The following is a 20109-nucleotide window of genomic DNA, read 5'->3' as shown; positions in this document are numbered from 1 at the left end:
ATCATATGTTATAATATTCTCGCTCTTCTGCTTCAAGAATAAAATAATTTTTTTCTCAGCAACTTTTGTCCAGTTTGTCTTTACACATAGGCTAAGTAGGCATAGGCCTATAGGTAGCCATGGAGAAGGACGCCTGTTATTATATAATAAGGCCATCACAGTACAATGGGAATAAAACAAGATCTCCAGAAAGGGACAAGTGAAAGGCTGCAGAGGGCGCTAGATGCTACTCAAACTTCCTGAATTTTGTCAGGAGTTCATACATTAATTTCTCTTACTTGTATAGCACTGACATGTTGTACAGCACTTTACAGACATTGTCAGTCATTTTTCCCATATAGGGCTCACAATCTACATTTCCTATCGGTACGTCTCTCAGACCGACTGGTCACACAGGTGGATCAGAGACCAGTCCTAACCATTAAAGAGGTTTTCCCGGGCAAGAACCCTTTTTTAAATTTTTTTTTTTAAAAAAAGGTGTTTTAGTACTATTTATTAGTTAATAAGTCCACCAAGATAGCTTTAGCAGTGTTTTGAGTGATTTCTGAGTTTCTCTGGGAGCTCCTGGCATCTTCTGCATTTGGTTACATGGATATCTTCCTGTTGTCTTAGCCTTAAATGTGTGGTAGGCCGGATCCTTCAGCTCTTCACTTCTGCTGGCAATTGCGCAATAGAACTGGCTCTATTGTGCAGGCGCCAGAAGGAGGTGATGGACTGACCCGCAGAATCCGGGACGGTTGGGAGGTATGCATAATACTGTGTGAAGGGGCTACTATGGGGCATAATACTGTCTGAAGGGGCTACTATGGGGCATAATACTGTGTGAAGGGGCCACTATGGGGGATAATACTGTGTACAGGGGCCACTATGGGGCATAATACTATGTACAGGGTCCACTATGGGGCATAATACTGTGTGCAGGGGCCACTATGGGGGATAATACTGTGTGCAGGGGCCACTATGGGGCATAATACTGTGTACAGGGGCCACTATGGGACATAATACTGTGTGAAGGGGCCACTATTGGGTATAATACTGTGTGCAGGGACCACAATGGTGCATAATACTATGTACAGGGGCCATTGTGGGGTATAATACTGTGTACAGGGGGCATTATGGGGCACAATAGTATGTACTGGAATGCAGGGGGAGTTGGTTGGTCCAAGTTTTTTTTTGGGGGGGAAGGGGGCATGCCAAATGTTTGCTTTGGGGCCCCATCATTCCTAGTAATGCCACTGTCTGCATTTTTAGCCATTCATGTGAGTTTATCACAAGGTCGGGAGAGATAGATATCGGCTGGCAGACATAATCACTGATTTAGGTCTTATGCCACATAGAACCTGCGGACAGGCGTTGTACTGTTTTTGGAAGAAAACCATCTCTTCAAAAAATATCCAACTGTTTTGTGTCTACAATTTCATGGAGAACTAAGTGTCACACATGGAAGTAGAACTTATAGTCTGTGGAAATTCATAGGTCAGCGTAAGAGCTGGTTGCCCAAGATGTGTTGTAATATTACAAAAAAAATTACACTGAAAATGTAATCAATAGAGATGAGCAAGTACTGTTCAGATCAGCCGATCCGAACAGCACGCTCGCATAGAAATGAATGGATGTAGCCGGCACGCGGGGGTTAAGCGGCCGGCCGACGTCAAAGCGGAAGTACCAGGTGCATCCATTCATTTCTATGGAGCGTGCTGTTTGGATCGGCTGACTCGCTCATCAATATAAAGCAATACATGTTTCTCTACCGTCCAGCTGCTGCCCAGTCATTTACAGTGAAATCAATTCTCTGTGACTGAATGGAGACTAAAACGCTCACCGGCGCTCACGGCCGGGCCCGGTCTGACAGCTTTTCGTCTTCTGCATGCTAGTGTGAACCCAGCCTAAGGGTGATGAAAGTGTCTTGCCACTGTATCAGAAAGAATATCAGTGAGATTCTAAAAGGGGAAATATCAAGTGACATGACAAACAAAATGTATGACCTCATGGCGTTTGAATCCTAAAGAGTGCACATAAATATCATTATCACACCCCAAAATTATTACAGACAGAGCCACCTAAATTAATTCCAATCCCAGTCCAGACCCCGAACGAAAACTAATTCCAGACCAAAAATTGTAAACAAATGGAGATCCCAGATCAGTCTCTAAACCTAGACAGACTACAGACCAAGTCTCATTAGTACAGATTCTCCTATGCCCTTTAAGGGAGAGTTCACACGGTGTAACGTGCCACGTGATGTGGCACGTGTACGCCGCGGGAGCCTTTGCGGGCCGTACATGCTCCCATTGATTTCAATGGGAGCGGGGATCGTATGCGCCACGCTAGTTTGCGGCCGTGATTTTACGGCCGCAAACTAGCGCGGCGCATACAATCCCCGCTCCCACTGAAATCAATGGGAGTGTGTACGGCCCGCAAAGGGTCCCGCGGCGTAGACATGCCACATCACGTGGCACGTTACACCGTGTGAACCCTCCCTAATAGTACAGACCCCAGACCCCAGACACTTTATTTCAGACTGCAGACCTGATCTACAGATACTTAACTTCAAATTCCTGAAGCTGCATTTTTTAGATAGGAAAATTTTCGCAGTGTGAACAGCCCCTAACCTGCCCTGATAAAAATCATGGATCTCAAAAAGAAAAGAGACACCAAGCAACCCGTAGTGCAGATCGTACTGATAGTGATAATTTCAGATGACAAAAACCAGGCTCACCTTTTAGGTTGTGTGTATACACAACTGCTTTGGTGATGATGGGATTACTTGGATGAGTAGATATACGATTTTTATTGAACAACACACTACGCGTTTCGGGCGTAACTCCGCCCTTCTTCAGGTGTAAAAGTTCTAAAACAATAATAAAAGCAAAACAAAGCATACTCATATGTATCTCTCAGTTGCTTACAGTTTTATAAAATAAAACACTTTGATCCAACATCCAATTATGTACAAGATTAATCGCAATACATTTGTAGTTCATTCCAAAAATCCAGAAGAGAAAAAATGAAATAAACAAAGTCTAAAAACTTATGGTAAATTATCTGGTTCAAATAATAAAAACAATTAGCATAATGTCCATCCTGTGTGTATCATACACAAATCATGCTATAAGAACAAACGGACTATACTGTCAGATCAATTGACTGAAACAATGACCCAAATGGTTTAAGGCAAGGTTTAACCCCTTCCCGACATCCGCCGTAATAGTATGGCACTGCCGGGAAGGGCTTCCCGCAAATCGCCGTACTATTACGGCAGCTGCATGGTGCGCACACAGAACCTGTGTGCGCACTTTGCACTGCGGGTGTCAGCCGTATGTTACGGCTGACAATGCCCCAAAACACCCGCGGTCGGAACCGGGTCCAATCGCGGGTGTTAACCTCTGAGATGCCGGCGGTCAACATGACCACCGGCATCTCCGGGGTTTCAATATAATGTAGTGCCGATCGGAACCCCCCGCGCCAGTTTCGGGGGGTGCCGGTGTTCGTAGGGGGCAGCCCGGGGTCTGATCAGTGACCCCGGGTCTGCCCCATCACTTACCCCCTTCACGTACTTGGTTGATCCTGCCTAAAAAGGAAGCTGTCAGCCTGTGCGTCCACACAGGCTGACAGCTTCCTATACACTGCAATGCATGTGTAACACGTGTATTGCACCGTATATATAGTGAAGCAGTGATCAGCCGATCACTGCTTCAATCCCCCATGGGGACAGGAAAAAAAAAGTTATAAAAAAGTTTAAATAAGTTTAAAATAAATTATAAATAAATAAAGCCCCAAAAACCTCCTTTTCCCCATATAAAATGTTTTATTATGTAAAACTAAGAAAAAAAGAAAAAAACATTACATATTTGGTATCGCCGTGTCCGTAATAACCTGAACAATAAAATTAAAACATTATCTAACCCGAACGGCGAACGGCGTAAAAAGAAAAAGTAGAAAACCGCACAAAATAATGATTATTCACCACCTTTCCCTTACAAAATGTTCAATAAAAAGTAATCAAATGGTCAGATGAAAACCAAAATGGTACCAATAAAAAGAAGAGGTCTTCCCGCAAAAAATAAGCCCTCAACCAGCTCTGTCTAGCGAAAAATAAAAACGTTATGCCTTTCAGAAGATGGCGATGCAAAAATAATAGTTTTTTTCCCTAAATTGAATTTTATTCTGCACAAATAGCAACGCATTAAAAAAATAATATAAATGAGGTATCGCCGTAACCGTACCGACCCGCAGAATAAAGGTAACATGTTACTTATAGTGTACGCTGCGCGTGAAAAAAAGTAAATGCTAAAAATCTATGCCAGAATTGATGTTTCCTTTTACATCCCACCCAGAAAGAGTTAATAAAATGTAGTCAATAAGTTACAGGCCCCAAAATGGTGCCATTGAAAAGCACATCTAATACTGCAAACACCAAGCCCTCATATGGCCACATTGCCAGAAAATAAAAATACAAATCTAGCTTGTACAATGTGAAGACAAAACCCCTAAAAGTCGCCAAATCATTAGGACGTAAGTGGCTGCAACTAGAAGGAAATGTATAATCTGTGCGAGCGTTTTCAGGGGACCCCCCCATATTTAGAGCTTATGAGAGAGAATACACCAGCGCTGACCCCCCAGAATGCCCCTCTTCCCCATCCGTGTCATAGGAGCTAGTGGGAAAATAGAATGGGATTTGGTGTACCCAATTTACTCCGCATAGCTTACACATTCACTTCGGGGTTACTAATGCTCACTACATCACTTGATAAATTCTTTGAGGGGTGCGGTTTTCAAAATGGGGTCACTTTCTAGAGGTTTCCACTGTTTAACACCTCAAGGGCTTTGTAAATGCGACATGGTGCCTGAAACTGATCACAGCCAGATCTGCCCTCTAAAAGCTCCTTGGTGCGCCTTCCCTTCTGCGTCTCGCTGTGCGTCCATATATTAGTTTACACCCACAAGTGGGGTACTATGGTAGTCGGGAGAACTTGCATAACAAGTTGTGGGATGCGTTTTCTCCTTTAACCCCTTGTGAATGTGCAAATTCTAGGGCTAAACGAAAATATTAGTAAAATAAATTCAAATTTGAAAATTTCACCTCCATTTTGTATTAATTCCTGTTAAGCACTTATAGGGTTAAATTACTAGGTATATGTTGTTTTGGCTTATTTAAGGGGTGCAGTTTTGAAAATGGGGTGATTTATGGGGGGCTTTAATACAAGAGTCTTTCAAAACCCCTTCATAACTAGAGTAGTCCCTTAAAAAATGGGTTTTGGAAATTTCTTGAAAATTTTGAATATTGTTGCTTCACATGTAAATCTTATAATGTCCGTAAAAAATAAAAGGGCGACTAAAGTTTGATGCCGACATAAAGCAGAGATCTGGGACATGAGATTTATGATATAATTTTGGTGGTCTGACTATCTGTATGTAATGCGCATCATTTAAGACTTCATAAAATGTTATTTTTATTTTTATGTTATTTATGTCATATTTTTCAAAATTTCCACCACATTTCCTATTTTTTTCATAATTAAACACAAAACATATCTACCAAAATTTACCACTAACATGAAGTACAATGTGTTACGAAAAAACAATCTCAAAATCACTTTGGTAAGTTAAAGCGTTCCAAAGTTATTACCACATAAAGTGACACATGTCAGTTTTGAAAAATCGAGCTTGGTCAGGAAGTCAAAAAGTGCCATCGGTGGGAAGGGGTTAATTACCAATGGTAGGCGTGAACAGGGGTGAACCTGCCCCTTTCGCCGCCCGAGGCGAACGACAGAAAGCTGCCCCCCCCCCCCCCCCCGGGAGGAGAGGGTGTGGCGAAGCGGGGGCGGGGCTAAGTGAAGGAGCGGGGCTTAGCGCCGTTCGCAGGCAGAGAGCAGTCACGGAGAGGACCTGCTCTCTGCCTGAGCGTGAGGGGAGGCCGCTGGAGCAGCACTGCTCCAATGGCCTCCCCAATCCACCGCTCGGTGCTAAGCCAGTCCAGGACAGCTTGTCCTGGACTGGCTTAGGTAAGAAAAAATGCCGTCCTCCCTGGGGCCCTGGCATAGCGCCGTCTGAAGTGATCGCTTCAGGTCGCCTCATGGGAGGTGCGGCGCTGGGCGTGAAGCATAGCGATGCTTCACGCCTACCATTGGTATTTAAACCTTGCCTTCCGCCGGGTTAACAAGCTTCCTGGCCTGACGGTAAAGGTAAGACCATGTACTCTTTTAATACATATCATGGATGAAGTAATTTCTGCCTTATTGTAATTTTATACCTATACAGGGAACACTTGGAATTATTTATTAGCAGAATTCTGTGTATTGTAAACAGTGGGGCACTCTTGAGACGGTCTGTAATAAGGGAAACACTGTTCTATCCGGCCTCATTCTGTGTGTAATGCACAGGAGGGGCAGTAAGGCAACCATTTGGGTCATTATTTCAGTCAATTGATCTGACAGTATAGTCCGTTTGTTCTTATAGCATGATTTGTGTATGATACACACAGGATGGACATTATGGTAATTGTTTTTATTATTTGAACCAGATAATTTACCATAAGTTTTTAGAGTTTATTTCATTTTTTCTCTTCTGGATTTTTGGAATGAACTACAAATGTATTGCGATTAATCTTGTACATAATTGGATGTTGGATCAAAATGTTTTATTTTTAAAAACTGTAAGCAACTGAGAGATACATATGAGTATGCTTTGTTTTTATTATTGTTTTAGAACTTTTACACCTGAAGAAAGGCGGAGTTACGCCCGAAACGCGTAGTGTGTTGTTCAACAAAAATCGTATATCTACTCATCCATTTGGCAAGCACGGGTCCTTTGTGTCCAGGTTTGCAATCACAAATCTGTTATCTGGTCCATCTTTGTAAAAATCATGGATGCATCACACCAATGAAAGCCTAGGTCAGTGATGGCGAACCTTTTAGAGACCGAGTGCCCAAACTGCAACCAGAAACCCACTAATTTATCACAAAGTGCCAAAACAGCAATTTAACCTTAATAATGTGTGGATTCACAATTGCACACAATTACAGACCTGCAAAATATGGTGATATGAATGGGGTTTTATAGAACTTTCTGCTACACAGTGACCCACACACAGTACAATCAGCTCCACAGTGGCCCCCATACAGTACAATCAGCTCCATAGTGGCCCCCACACAGAATAATCAGCTCCACAGTGGCCCCCATACAGTACAATCAGCTCCACAGTTGCCCCCACACAGTATAATCAGCTCCACAGTGGCCCCCATACAGTATAATCTGCTGCACAGTGGTCCCCACACAGTACAATTTGCTCCACAGTGGCCCCCACACAGTATAATCTGCTGCACAGTGGTCCCCACACAGTACAATTTGCTCCACAGTGGCTCCCACACAGTATAATCAGCTCCACAGTGGTCTCCACACAGTACAATTTACTCCACAGTGGCCCCCACACAGTAAAATCAGCTCCACAGTGGCCCCCATACAGTACAATCAGCTCCACAGTGGCCCCCACACAGTATAATCAGCTCCACAGTGGCCCCCATACAGTACAATCAGCTCCACAGTGGCCCCCACACAGTATAATCTGCTGCACAGTGGTCCCCACACAGTACAATTTGCTCCATAGTGGCCCCCACACAGTATAATCTGTTCCATGGATGGGTGCCCAAAGAGAGGGCTCTGAGTGCCACCTCTGGCACCAGTGCCATAGGTTCGCCATCACGGGCCTAGGTGTTCGTGAAAAAAAAAAAAAATGGATGACAGGGTAGGCTGCTGTCCATATACAGCAGCTTAGAGGTGATCTGATTTACATGTATGAATATACATGTGGTCAATACAAAGAATTAACACATAATTTATTCAATCCAAAAAGTGCACAAAGGAAAAAGCAAATTCCTGCCACTTGGTGTCTCCCTTCTAGCTAATTTACATTTCACTTCTTTGTTACCAGGGAAGTACATTCATAAATACAGTAGATAAGCAAGACGGAATCACAGCAAGTTAAGGCGGTTGATTCTCCTCACAGCCTGTGCATACATCTGCAGACTTCTGCTCTGTGCAACGGACTGAACATTCTGCAAATCTCACAACCTACAATGTAAGAAAAGTCTTCTTACCGTAATATCTATACTTTGCTTTTTATGTGATTACAGATGGGGTATTATTCAGACAGCATACAGCTTTCCTGAATTTGCTCATAGATTTTCTAGTGTTTTAGCACCTTGCCTGCACATATTTGCCACATATTTGCAGTCTAATGTCTCCTATATTATGGTCAGGTTTTTCTCAACTATTTGTTTGCTACTCTACAGTTACTCCTGGCAGATGTAAACTGAGTTTCAATCATATGATTGTTAGCACCAAAAAAAATCAGATTTTTGGGCATGCTGAAATCATTTTACCATCCCACGCAGTAATTACCCCCATTCCCTGAGTTTCATGTACGTGAAAATGCGGGAAGGGGATAAAGATTTTCAGTAACCACCTTAGTAGTGACATCTTCAGTAGTGCCTTGATCGGTGGTTGCCAATGGATATGACCATGAATGCAGGAACTTTCTATGGTCTGGGACTTGTCAGACACCCAACAATGATTTTCTTCTTGTGGCCGGGTTATCTTCTGATACATGTATACATGTAGTGTCCTTGCCCAATAACCTGACCAAAATAAGGAAATCATGGCTGGGTTTCTGACAGGTCCCAGACCATAGAAAGTTTAAGCATTCATGGCTATGTCCATTGACAACTGATCAAGACAAAAGACTATCGCCACTATGATGGTTAGAAAAAAATCTAAAATGTGTAATAATATGATTATGTTGATGGGCTAAGCCCCTTTATACAATAACATTGTCTGGATACCTGGTGGACAAAGCTGTCATACTCCACAGTGGCCACTAGATAGAGCGTCTGTCTAAATTTTCACTCTCCATATCTGGGATATCAGTTTCTTATTCTGGCTGTGGGTTCTTCTATCAGCGGCCGGGCTCTCCGCCATATTCTCTATATATAAGAGCCACTGTTTCTGGAAGATGACCAAGTCCTATTATTACTATGAGCATTATGGGCATTATTATGGGGGACCACTATTATGGGGGAGCTGGCAATGTTATGTCATGTGATTTGTAGTATGGGTCCATGCAGGGCTGCCCAAAATGTTGGACTGTCCTGTTTGATGCAGTTTGCTGAAGGAGCCCCCGATACCATAGGGCCCAGGGCGGATGCACCGTTTTCCATATGGATAAAGCATACCTCCCAACTTTTGAAGAACTGAAAGAGGGACAAAATGTGCAGCGCGCATAGCACGCCGCGGCAAATTTAGCTCCACCCACTTTTATGTTGACTCCGCCCATTCTCATTCATTTTTGATGTGCCCCCACACAGTATAATCCTCCTGCAGTCACCCGTAAATTATATGCCCCCCCTCTATCTCTCCCCCAGTTTCATATATACCCTTCATCTGCCCCGGTTTCATGTCCCCCCTCCATCTCTGCCCCCAGTTTCATGCCCCCCCCATCTCTGTCCAAAGTTTCATGTCCCCCATCTCTGTCCCCAGATTCATGTCCCCCCATCCAGTGGCGTAACTAGGAATGGCGGGGCCCCGTGGCGAACTTTTGACATGGGGCCCCCCCGACACCGAAGATCTCGACCGAGTCCCTCCTATGCATTCCTGCGCGCTCTATTATGTCCCTTAGTGGCCCCTGCACACAGTATTATACCCAATAGTGGCCCCTGCACACAGTATTATGTCCCATAGTGGCCCCTGCACACAGTATTATGTCCCATAGTGGCCCCTGCACACAGTATTATGTCCCATAGTGGCCCCTGCACACAGTATTATGTCCCATAGTGGCCCCTGCACACAGTATTATGTCCCATAGTGGCCCCTGCACACAGTATTATGTCCCTTAGTGGCCCCTACAGGACTAAATACTGTCACCCGCTGACCGCTATACCAGGACAAATTGTGGATAAAAAAAAATCTGGCCCTGTGCATTACAATTTAGTAACTCCATGTGCCTCATATTAATAACAGTTAACCCTATCATGTCCCTCACATTAAGCCTTGTGTACCTCACATAAGAGTTACTGATATGTGAGAGACATGGAGGTAATAATAAAGTATCTTCATTATTATTACCCCCAAATGTCTCACATATCAGTAACTCTTATGGTGAGGCAAACAGGGGTTAATGTGAGGGAGATGATGGGGTTAACTGCTATTACTATGAGGCACATGGAGTTACTAAAACACAAGTAATCCCCCCAAATGCCTGATAGTAATAAGTAACCCCAGTACGTACCTGTGTAGCTTCAGTTTCATTTTCCTGGAGCAGCTTCTTCCTCTTCTCTTCTGTGCTGGACGGCAGGGATAAGCCCCGCCTCCTCCTCTCATTGGTGGGCAGAGGACAGCAGAGAAAGGGAGGGGGGAGAGAGGGGGAGCATCCTGCAGCGCTGACAGGAGCCAGACCTGCAGCTCCTGTGTCTCAGCTTCAGACGCAGATCTGAGTTGAAATCGGGACATACCTCCCTCCAACCGGGACTGCGGGACACGTCACTGAAATCGTGAATGTCCCGTGTAAATCGGAACGGTTGGGAGGTATGATAAAGTGGTGCTGGGTCCATGTACTGTCCCTTACTGAACAGCAATACCATGGCACTGGATATAGCACCAGAACACTGCCCCTATATCAGCATCAATAGCAACTGGTGACACACTGACGCCGCCTGTGAACAGGCAAGCAAATGGCAATGATGTTCACAGGGTTTGGGCCTTATCCAACAATCTGCTGGACATTAGCAATAATGGGGCAAAAAAAAATAGAAAATACACAGGAACGATATGTGGAGAGGAAACTCATAAATTGGGACAAAAACACAGAAAGTGAACACAAAAGTAAAGTATGGAAGAGAATTGTAGGCTGCTTGAATGATAAGTCGACTCAATTTCGGGTTCCAAAAAATCCCCCGCAATGACAGGGAAAATCCCCGGACTCTTAACCACCCGGCTGCTTATGTGTTTGCCTATTTTAAACTCATTACTGTGCAAATGTGAAATCCGATGAAAAATCCATCCTATAGATTCTGTCTTTATGGGGACTCAAATTTTTTAGTGGTGGCCTTATACAGTTTTATGAGCCAAATTACCATTGTATATATAAAGCTGTATTTTCATATGTGACCACTAGGTGGCGATTTCATCAAATCATAGAAACGATTTAGTTTACAGCATTATTCTCTGCGAATTGTACATTGTTCTATGTAGTATCCGTTAGTTGTCGTATTGGTATATCTAAAGTGCAAACATTTTTTTAAAGGCCTTTGTGACAAGGGGACGTCTTCTACGTCTAGAGGAAAAAAAACATCTCACCAGAAACATAGATGGAAGTTCTTTAATGTCAGTGCAATGAGGCTATGGAAAGTTGTGTAATGTTAGACTAGCCTTACTCTGAGCCCACTGAGTCACTGTACCCAGATTTACATGTTAGGTGCCCCTTGTGTAAGACACATGGTTACTGTGCACTTTCTCATAGCCTCGTGTCTAGCCTACTGGTTTGCTTCATGACTCTTACTCTCACCCCACACATCTGTGCTATGGAATCCTTACATTAGCCTGGCTTCAGACCTGTAAGACGTTGGTGGTGAGTTATCTATGCAATGATGACACTTTTATGGCCTGCACACTATGGTTCACAGAACTGTGTCAAAAAAGTGGGCAACACTGTATCTCAGCTTGGCACATGTTTGGCTCATCTCATCCTCTTCTCATCTACTATTACAGCGTTGGCTTGAGACTTTGTTACGTTACATTGTACAGAACTGACCCACATCCTATTTAATCAGGGTGTTGATGGGGAAACTTTGGTCACTACATCAGCAGGTCCAGCCAGAGATTTCACAAGAAGTAAAGAATGCTTAGTCAAGAAAAAGTAGATTGATCAGAATTCTGGTTAGAGAGGTATCTGTGCCAAGTGATGGGAAATACAAGACTTCCAGTTAGGATTGTTTTTTATAATGCTTTCTAGGTCATGGTCTATGTGTAGTATTGCACCTCACCACCACTAAAGTATATACTGTATGTGTGATAATAGACACTACCTGCGAAGTGGTGGTATTTTTGGAAATTTCTTTTTAAATATCCAAAAGCTATGACATATTCTAAGGATATCTTAAAGGGGTTCTATCAGATAATAGATTTTATTAATAGAATCCCGTTTTAAGATAAACCCACGTAGGAATAGCCTTAAGAAAGGCTATTCTTCCCCTACCCTTAGAAGTCTTCCCCGCACCGCCGTTCCTTAGATATCCCGGTTTTTGTCCATATGCTAATTAGTTTTCTCGCAGCACTGGGGGCGGTCCCCAGTGCTCAAACAGCACAGTGGATGTTCCCTGTGCTGTGAGAAAACTATCCAGTGCCGCCTTCTTCCCCGCCTGCTCCTCTTCTACCTTGTCCCGTGACATCTTCAAAAAGAGCCGACTACGCATGTCTGTCGCCATTTTCTTGTGGTCAAATAGGAAAAAAGAGGCGGAGGCGGTGAATAGAAGAAGGCGGCGCTGGAGAGTTTTCTCGTAGCACAGGGGACACCCCCAGTGCTGCGAGAAAACTAATTAGCATATGGACAAAAACTGGGATATCTAAGGTATGGAAGACATCTAAAGGTAGGGGAGGAATAGCCTTTCTTAAGGCTATTCCTACGTGGGTTTAGCTAAAAACGGGATTCTAATGATAGAATCCCTTTAAAGAAGGGGGATGTAATGCTAGTAAACAACCTGCCCAATTCACTGATCCTTTCCTTTAGAGGTTAGTTGGATGTTCACACAGTCATAACTATATATGTAGACATGTATGGTTTCAACTATCCAGAAAAGAAATGAAAAAAGTTTCGATCTCACCATGTAAATATGCTCCAAATCCCCTGGGTGCACGGCCTTTTACCTCTGGACTGAGTGAGGCAATCTTCGTATCTGAATATTCCACCAAAAATATAGCAGGTCCGCACTCCTTGGGCTTGGTAAAAAATAACTTTTAATAAGCCATTAAAACTCACATAACATAAACCAAAACGTGAAAAGTCAGAAAAAAGAAAACATAGTGCTTAAAACCGCCGACGCGTTTCGCGGCTATACAGCCCCTTAGTCATGGCATTACTAAACAATCCTATGTACCTTTATATATGTTCCACAGCAGCTGTTTCATCAGTGGAGTGACCCACCCATCATAACAGTATTTCCGGCTTTTAGCGTTCATTAAAATTCTAATTGTAACATTCAATATGAGTCTCCTTATTTCTGTTATTTATTTATTACCAGTAATGGACAGTAATCCTTTTGCTTCCTCCCTCCTCTGGTATGGGCGCTACATTGATGACCTACTCATTGTGTGGGTCGGAAATGTAGCACCCATACCAGAGTTTATCCAATACCTTAACCAGAATGAACACGGTCTCCGATTTACGTTCACCCACAATACAATGGAGATTGATTTTTTTGGACATTACTCTCAGAGGGTCCATTACAGAAGGGAGAGTTATTACATCTTTATTTAGGAAACCCAGTGCTGGAAATGGAATTTTGAGAGCCGATAGTTGTCACCCACTGCACACCATTAACCACTTCAGTACCGGGCCAATTTGTGGTCCAAGACCAGACACATTTTAGGTTTATTTTGTATGTGCGGGTTTGAGGTCTGTAAAATTTTTCTCGTATGTCTTAGTCAACTAATTTTTGCGTTTTTTTTCGGGGACACATAGAGCTTTATTTTTATGTTATTTTTATTTTCAAATGTGTTTTAATTTTTTTTTATATCCAGGAAAATATAAACAAAATAGGAGGAAAATTGTGTCTGGTTTTCAATTTATAATTTTTTTTTTATTTAATAACACAAAGTGTCACAGAAAAACTTTATAAAACAGTTTTTCCTCACTGTTACGGTAATTTTTATTTTGTATGGTGTCGTCGGGGGTGGGGCTATAACCTTTAATAACGGTGTTTTATTAGCGTATTATTTATTTATTTTTAATTATTATTTTATTTACATTTTTTAAAAACTTTTTTTACTATATTTTTATTTTATTTTTTTCCCAGATTGTGTCCCCATAAGGTGATAAGAGACCTTTGGGGACATCTGATCACTTTTTTTTTTGTACTTGAGGCTGATTTCTCCTATAACTGGGGCTGGTACATTTAACATCAGTTACAGTAGAAATACAGACTCCTGCACACTGTATACACAGTATACAGAGCTGATCTGGGGTCCTGTAGGACCCAGCAGCTCTGGCAGGACACTGCTTGCTGCGGATCACGTGTCCGCCGGGTCAGAGGGCAGCTGAATTATGGCTGCGTCCATAGCCGTGTATACAGCGCTCATTGAGCGCTGTATACACAGCAATCAAGATAACAGAGGAGGTAATAAATCTTCCCTGCTATCTCTCTGGGAGCTCCGGCTGAAGTTACAGCCGGCTCCTAGTGAAAGCAGCTACACGATCTCCGTGTAGCTGCTGTGTTCTGACTGGACGTACAGGTACGTCCTGTCAGAACAAGGCAACCACTTCCCGGATGTATATAGTCTATGGGCGGTCCAGAAGTGGTTAAAGGTGTATCGGTGGGTGAACTGGTCCGCACAAAAAGGGCGTTTAGCGAGGAGACAGAATATAAATATAAAAAGGAAGAAACTTTGAGAAGACTTAGACAACGGAAATATCCAGAATGGACAAGAAAAAGGGCGGAAAAGAAAGTTGAACATAGGGAGAGAAAGGATTTGACCAGGCGGAATGTGGTATAACTACCCCCCCAAGGACCTCCCACGGCTGTTAAACCCCAACATAGAAGAAAACACTGACACGCTCTTGGATGGTAAAAATAGTGGGGGTCGGCCACAGCTTTATTAAACTATATACATATTGGCAGAACCCCGCTATCCCCCTCCCCTTTCTTCTTGGACCAAGCGCGTCACCGGAATGCCCCGCCACCGCCTGCGGTGTGCATGTGTATGATGTTCCACGGGTGACGCGCTCCATCTTCTACACCAATGACCCGAAGGGGGATGGGAAGGGGAAGGCGCAAGGTCCCGCCAACATGCAAGCTGTGACACCTGGAAAATAAACCAGAATAAATAACAAAGTAAGGAAACACCGAAATCAATAAATAATAAAAAACAACCATAATACAAACAAACAAAAACAAAAATGGGGAGGGCGGGAGGGAGAACGATCTATCTCCGACGCTGGCGGGGATCCGAGAGAAAGTCCCCGCCCAGCGCCGGAGGTTAAATAGGGCAAGTAAGCCCCGCCTCCTCCGAAACCCTGCCCCGGCCAGCAACAGCCGCCGGGAGGGGGGAAGAGAGGAGGATGAAGAGGCCACACGCCCGGTCAAGACCCGGACGACTTAAGCAGCCGTCCGGGTCACAGACCAGGCGGAATGTGGTATAACTACCCCCCCAAGGACCTCCCACAGCTGTTAAACCCCAACATAGAAGAAAACACTGACACGCTCTTGGATGGTAAAAATAGTGGGGGTCGGCCACAGCTTTATTAAACTATATACATATCGGCAGAACCCCGCTATCCCCCTCCCCTTTCTTCTTGGACCAAGCGCGTCACCGGAATGCCCCGCCACCGCCTGCGGTGTGCATGTGTATGATGTTCCACGGGTGACGCGCTCCATCTTCTACACCAATGACCCGAAGGGGGATGGGAAGGGGAAGGCGCAAGGTCCCGCCACCGGACCCCGACGTAAACCTACAAAGGGGTCCGACCCCCCTCCAAGAGCATAAAAAGCGCACGCTCGATACCATCCTGAAGCCCAGACAAGAAAATGTCTAGACCGATGTCAGACAGATGGACACCATCACTCCGGAGCAGCGCTCTATTATCACCCTCAAGCTGCCTGTGCCGAACCACGACTCCCGATCGGGAGCGCACGTGGCGCGACACACGCAAATTGAGCAGGCACCTCGCACGCTCCAAAGCTGCCGGGTCTCGAGCATCACGCCATCTGGCCCGAGGAACAATCTCGGACCACACGATAACAACATCCTGAAAAAAGGCAGGAAAGCGATCCACATCAGATCTGATCAGGGAAATCAATTCGGACAAGCGGGTCACGCCCAAATCGTTACCACCAGCATGAAACACCAGCACCACTGGGGCCTGGGAGGTTCGACCAATCTCAACAACTTGTGGCAACATCTGCGACCAGCTCATTCCTCTGACTCCGTGCCATCTCAGCTCCGCTTCTTGAAAACCCAGCTGCAAACCTCCAGGCCGTATAGCGGCACGCCGTGCTGCCCAATAAATATACGAGTGGCCTAGGATCCAAACCACCGGATAATGACCTAAAAAAGAGAACAATGTTAATGAAATTTTTTTTTTTTTTTTAATAATTACAAAGGAAACACACCACAAACTAAAAGACGCAAAGGAAAAACAAAAAAACTAAGCCGTAAGAAGACCCGGGCGGACATAACGCCTGTAACAGCTGGACCGCCAGCGGCCAATACGCTTAATTTCCTCCTCACCGCGTCGGCCGCAGTAGCTGCCCCGATGCGGAAAGAGTGAGTACCAAAATCATCCGACGGAACTCCCAAAGCGGAAAGACAACGCTTAAACAATGATTCGAACTGGAATCTAGTAAAAAATGAACCATCAGCATGAACCAGAAACTGGCCAGCAAGGGGGCGGACCGACACAAAACGACGCACACGGTCAACGGGGCATAAGGGGCCTTCTAAACGCAAAATAGTCAACCAAGTACCTTGACCGTAGGGATCCGTCTTAGACCGTTTAACCCGGACACGGATGGAATCCTGCAAAAGCACCACATCGTCCGCAGCCAACCCACCAGCCGCCCGCCGAGACGGGGCGACCAATTCACCCACGCGCAAAGCACCGAAAAAGGCCAAAACAAAAGCACAACTCAATAACTCCGACTCAAACGGGGAAGAACAAACCGACTCAGTTATACCTACCAAGCGACGCAAAAGAAAAAACGAAACCGGGCGACGCTTATCAACCGGACGCACAGACTTCTTCCAACCACGCAGGATTAACTGAAAAGCGAAATCCTTCGTTACATCCGGAAAACCCAACAACTTAAGCCCAAAGGCTACACCCGACAACCTCCTGGCCGCGGTAGCAGCCGACACGCCCTCAGACTTCAAACGAGCTAGGTAAGCAAACGTTAAATCCTTACAGTAGTCAGGATCTAACAATCTCTCCGGGGAACCAAAGGACAGCCACTCATTCCACGCCTTACCATGCGCTGACCACGTCGCCGGCGTAACGGAATCTTGCAACAGCGGGCTCAAGACTGCAGAACCAGGTCCCACAGCAAAGGAGGGCACGGGCAGCCCACCGAATCCGCTCTCGGGTGCATGTCTCTGAAGCGCTCCCACTGAAAACGAGAAAGAGCATCAGCAACCATGTTATCAACACCCGGGACATGACGAGCCCTGAAAACCACATTAAACTGTAAGCATTTTAAAACTAAACGCATGGGCTGTAAAAATCGTCTCTAAATAAACAAAGAGATCAGCAGCCATAGAAGGCGCTGTCTGACAGAGTATACAAGAAAAAATAGAAAAGGCTTGTAACCAATTAGAAAACGTCTTCGCCACTTTGGGCTTCTTGTCATCACCCCGACCAAAACCTCTCTCTTTATCTACTGTTAGCTGATCAGGGGACAACAAGAGCCAGATATCAACATATTCATTAGACGTGATCTTATGGCGAAGCTCCGCTGAGACATGAGTACCCAACGGAGCCACGGCACAAAAATAAGAATCACGAAACCTCAAACCTGAAGGAGGGGGAACCGGCTCAGGCTGCGTACTAGCCGCCCCTGGAGAAGCAAGTGACTGCCCGCTACCTTCTAACTGACTAACCATAGCCTTTAAGACATCCAACACATCACCACCAGCAGGTGGCGTTTGAGTAGATCAAGCCTGTGAACATGATAACTCACCAGCCGGAATCACTGGAATCTGCGACGAAGCGACCAGGGGTGGAGGCAACGGAGCCACAACAGGAGGAGGGTCAGGAACCACCACAGCAGGTGCGCCAGGGGCGCCCTGGGCGGAACCATATGCACTCCTCCCACTCCGCCTCCTGGAACTCCTGCTATAATGCGACCGCCGCGATCTACGTGAATCCCGTGACGAAGATGATGAACGTGACTCTGACCTACGCCTACTATAGCGAGATCCACGACGCCTGCGGCGACTCCGCGACCTAGAGCGACTGCGATAACGCCGAGACCGACCAGAACGCAGAGACATATCATCCTCAGGCCCAAAGCTCCTGTAGGAGCGAGCCCCAAATCCAGGCACGTGGCTAGAAAGGGAATGGGAGTGCGTATGAGGCAAAACATGAGGAGTTCCGGGCACGTAATCTACATCAAAGAATTCCTCCTCACTTTCTTGGAACAAAACTGGGGAAGCCGCAGCCGGCAACGGAGCCAGAGCAGAAGCCTGGGTGGATACACCGGCTGCCATATCCTGGGCTGTCACGGCACTGTCTGCCCCTGCCGGGGTGGTACTTGCCCTCCCAAACCACCGCGCCAATCTACCCGGCGGCGGTGGGGGCGCCACAGGAGCAACCAAAGGCGTAATATCACTGGGCCCCACAGGGGGCACAACAACCATGGCCTGTTGGGAGGCTACCATAGGGGGAGCACTCCCTGAAATATGCTGGGAGGGGGGCGGAGGGCCCATCACAGGCAAGGTGCTTAAAGTGCCACTGTCAGCTAAGGCCGGAGGGGGTGGGTGGGGGGGGCGCACCCCCCGCACCAGAACTGACCACCGGAACCGGGGGCCGGCGCTCGAAGAGAGCAGCGTCTCTAGCCAAGCCTCATCTCTTACCCGTTGTTGCAGCAGCTCCATGAGCTGCTGTTGCCGGGCACCTGAAGACATCGCGCTGTAGAACGATCTATCTCCGACGCTGGCGGGGATCCGAGAGAAAGTCCCCGCCCAGCGCCGGAGGTTAAATAGGGCAAGTAAGCCCCGCCTCCTCCGAAACCCCGCCCCGGCCAGCAACAGCCGCCGGGAGGGGGGAAGAGAGGAGGATGAAAAGGCCACACGCCCGGTCAAGACCCGGACGACTTAAGCAGCCGTCCGGGTCACAGTTAATAGGTGCAAAAAATAAAAATGAAATAAAGAGAGAAGGAAGTTTGGTCTTTAGCACAGCCTACAGTCCCCAGTTTAATAAAATCAAAAATATAGTACAGAGAACCTTGCCCATTTTAGAACTAGACCCAGTGAAATATTAAAGGACGGAGTGCAGTTTACAACAAGGAAATGTAGAACTTTAGGACAATCCTTATCTCCGAGTTGCTATACAGAACCAGAAGTTAAATCAAGAACAATAGGAGGAAATTTTAAATGTGGATCCCCAAAATGCAGAACGTGTGCTAAATTATTAGCTACTAAAAATATAAACAGTAATGCTTCTAATTTTAAATCGGAAATCCGTGATCGGATTGATTGTAACACCATGTCAGTAGTTTACTGTATAACATGCCTAGAATTCTATGTGTAAGCCGTGATATATTCCCGAGCAGGTTTTGCCTGTTAGAGTGAGAAGGGATTGATGGAAGTGGTGATTGGTGGATTTGTACCACGTGACCGAGGAATGACACGTTGGCTAGGTTCGGGAGGGTGTGTAAGTGAATAAGAGAGAAATAGGATAGGACAAAAGGCATCACGTGGGCTGCAGGTAGAAGGTGGACGGGAGCGTGAGAATTGCGGACGGAGGTACCAAAAACTTTAGATATATTGGTTATATTGCAAATATGAGAAGATGGTAATAAATAACTAACAGAAATAAGGATACTCGTATTGAATGTTACAATTAGAATTTTAATGAAAGCTAAAAGCCGGAAATACTGTTATGATGGGTGGGTCACTCCACGGATGAAACAGCTGCTGTGGAACATATATAAAGGTATATAGGATTGTTTAGTAATGCCATGACTAAGAGGCTGTATAGCCTCGAAACGCGTCGGCGGTTTTAAGCACTATGTTTTCTTTTTTCTGACTTTTCACGTTTTGGTTTATGTTATGTGAGTTTTAATGGCTTATTAAAAGTTATTTTTTACCAAGCCCAAGGATTGCGGACCTGCTATATTTTTGGTGGAA

The sequence above is a fragment of the Leptodactylus fuscus genome, chromosome 5, assembly GCF_031893055.1.
Source record: "Leptodactylus fuscus isolate aLepFus1 chromosome 5, aLepFus1.hap2, whole genome shotgun sequence".
Classification (NCBI taxonomy): Eukaryota; Metazoa; Chordata; class Amphibia; order Anura; family Leptodactylidae; genus Leptodactylus; species Leptodactylus fuscus.
Note: the sequence above shows the minus strand (reverse complement) of the source record.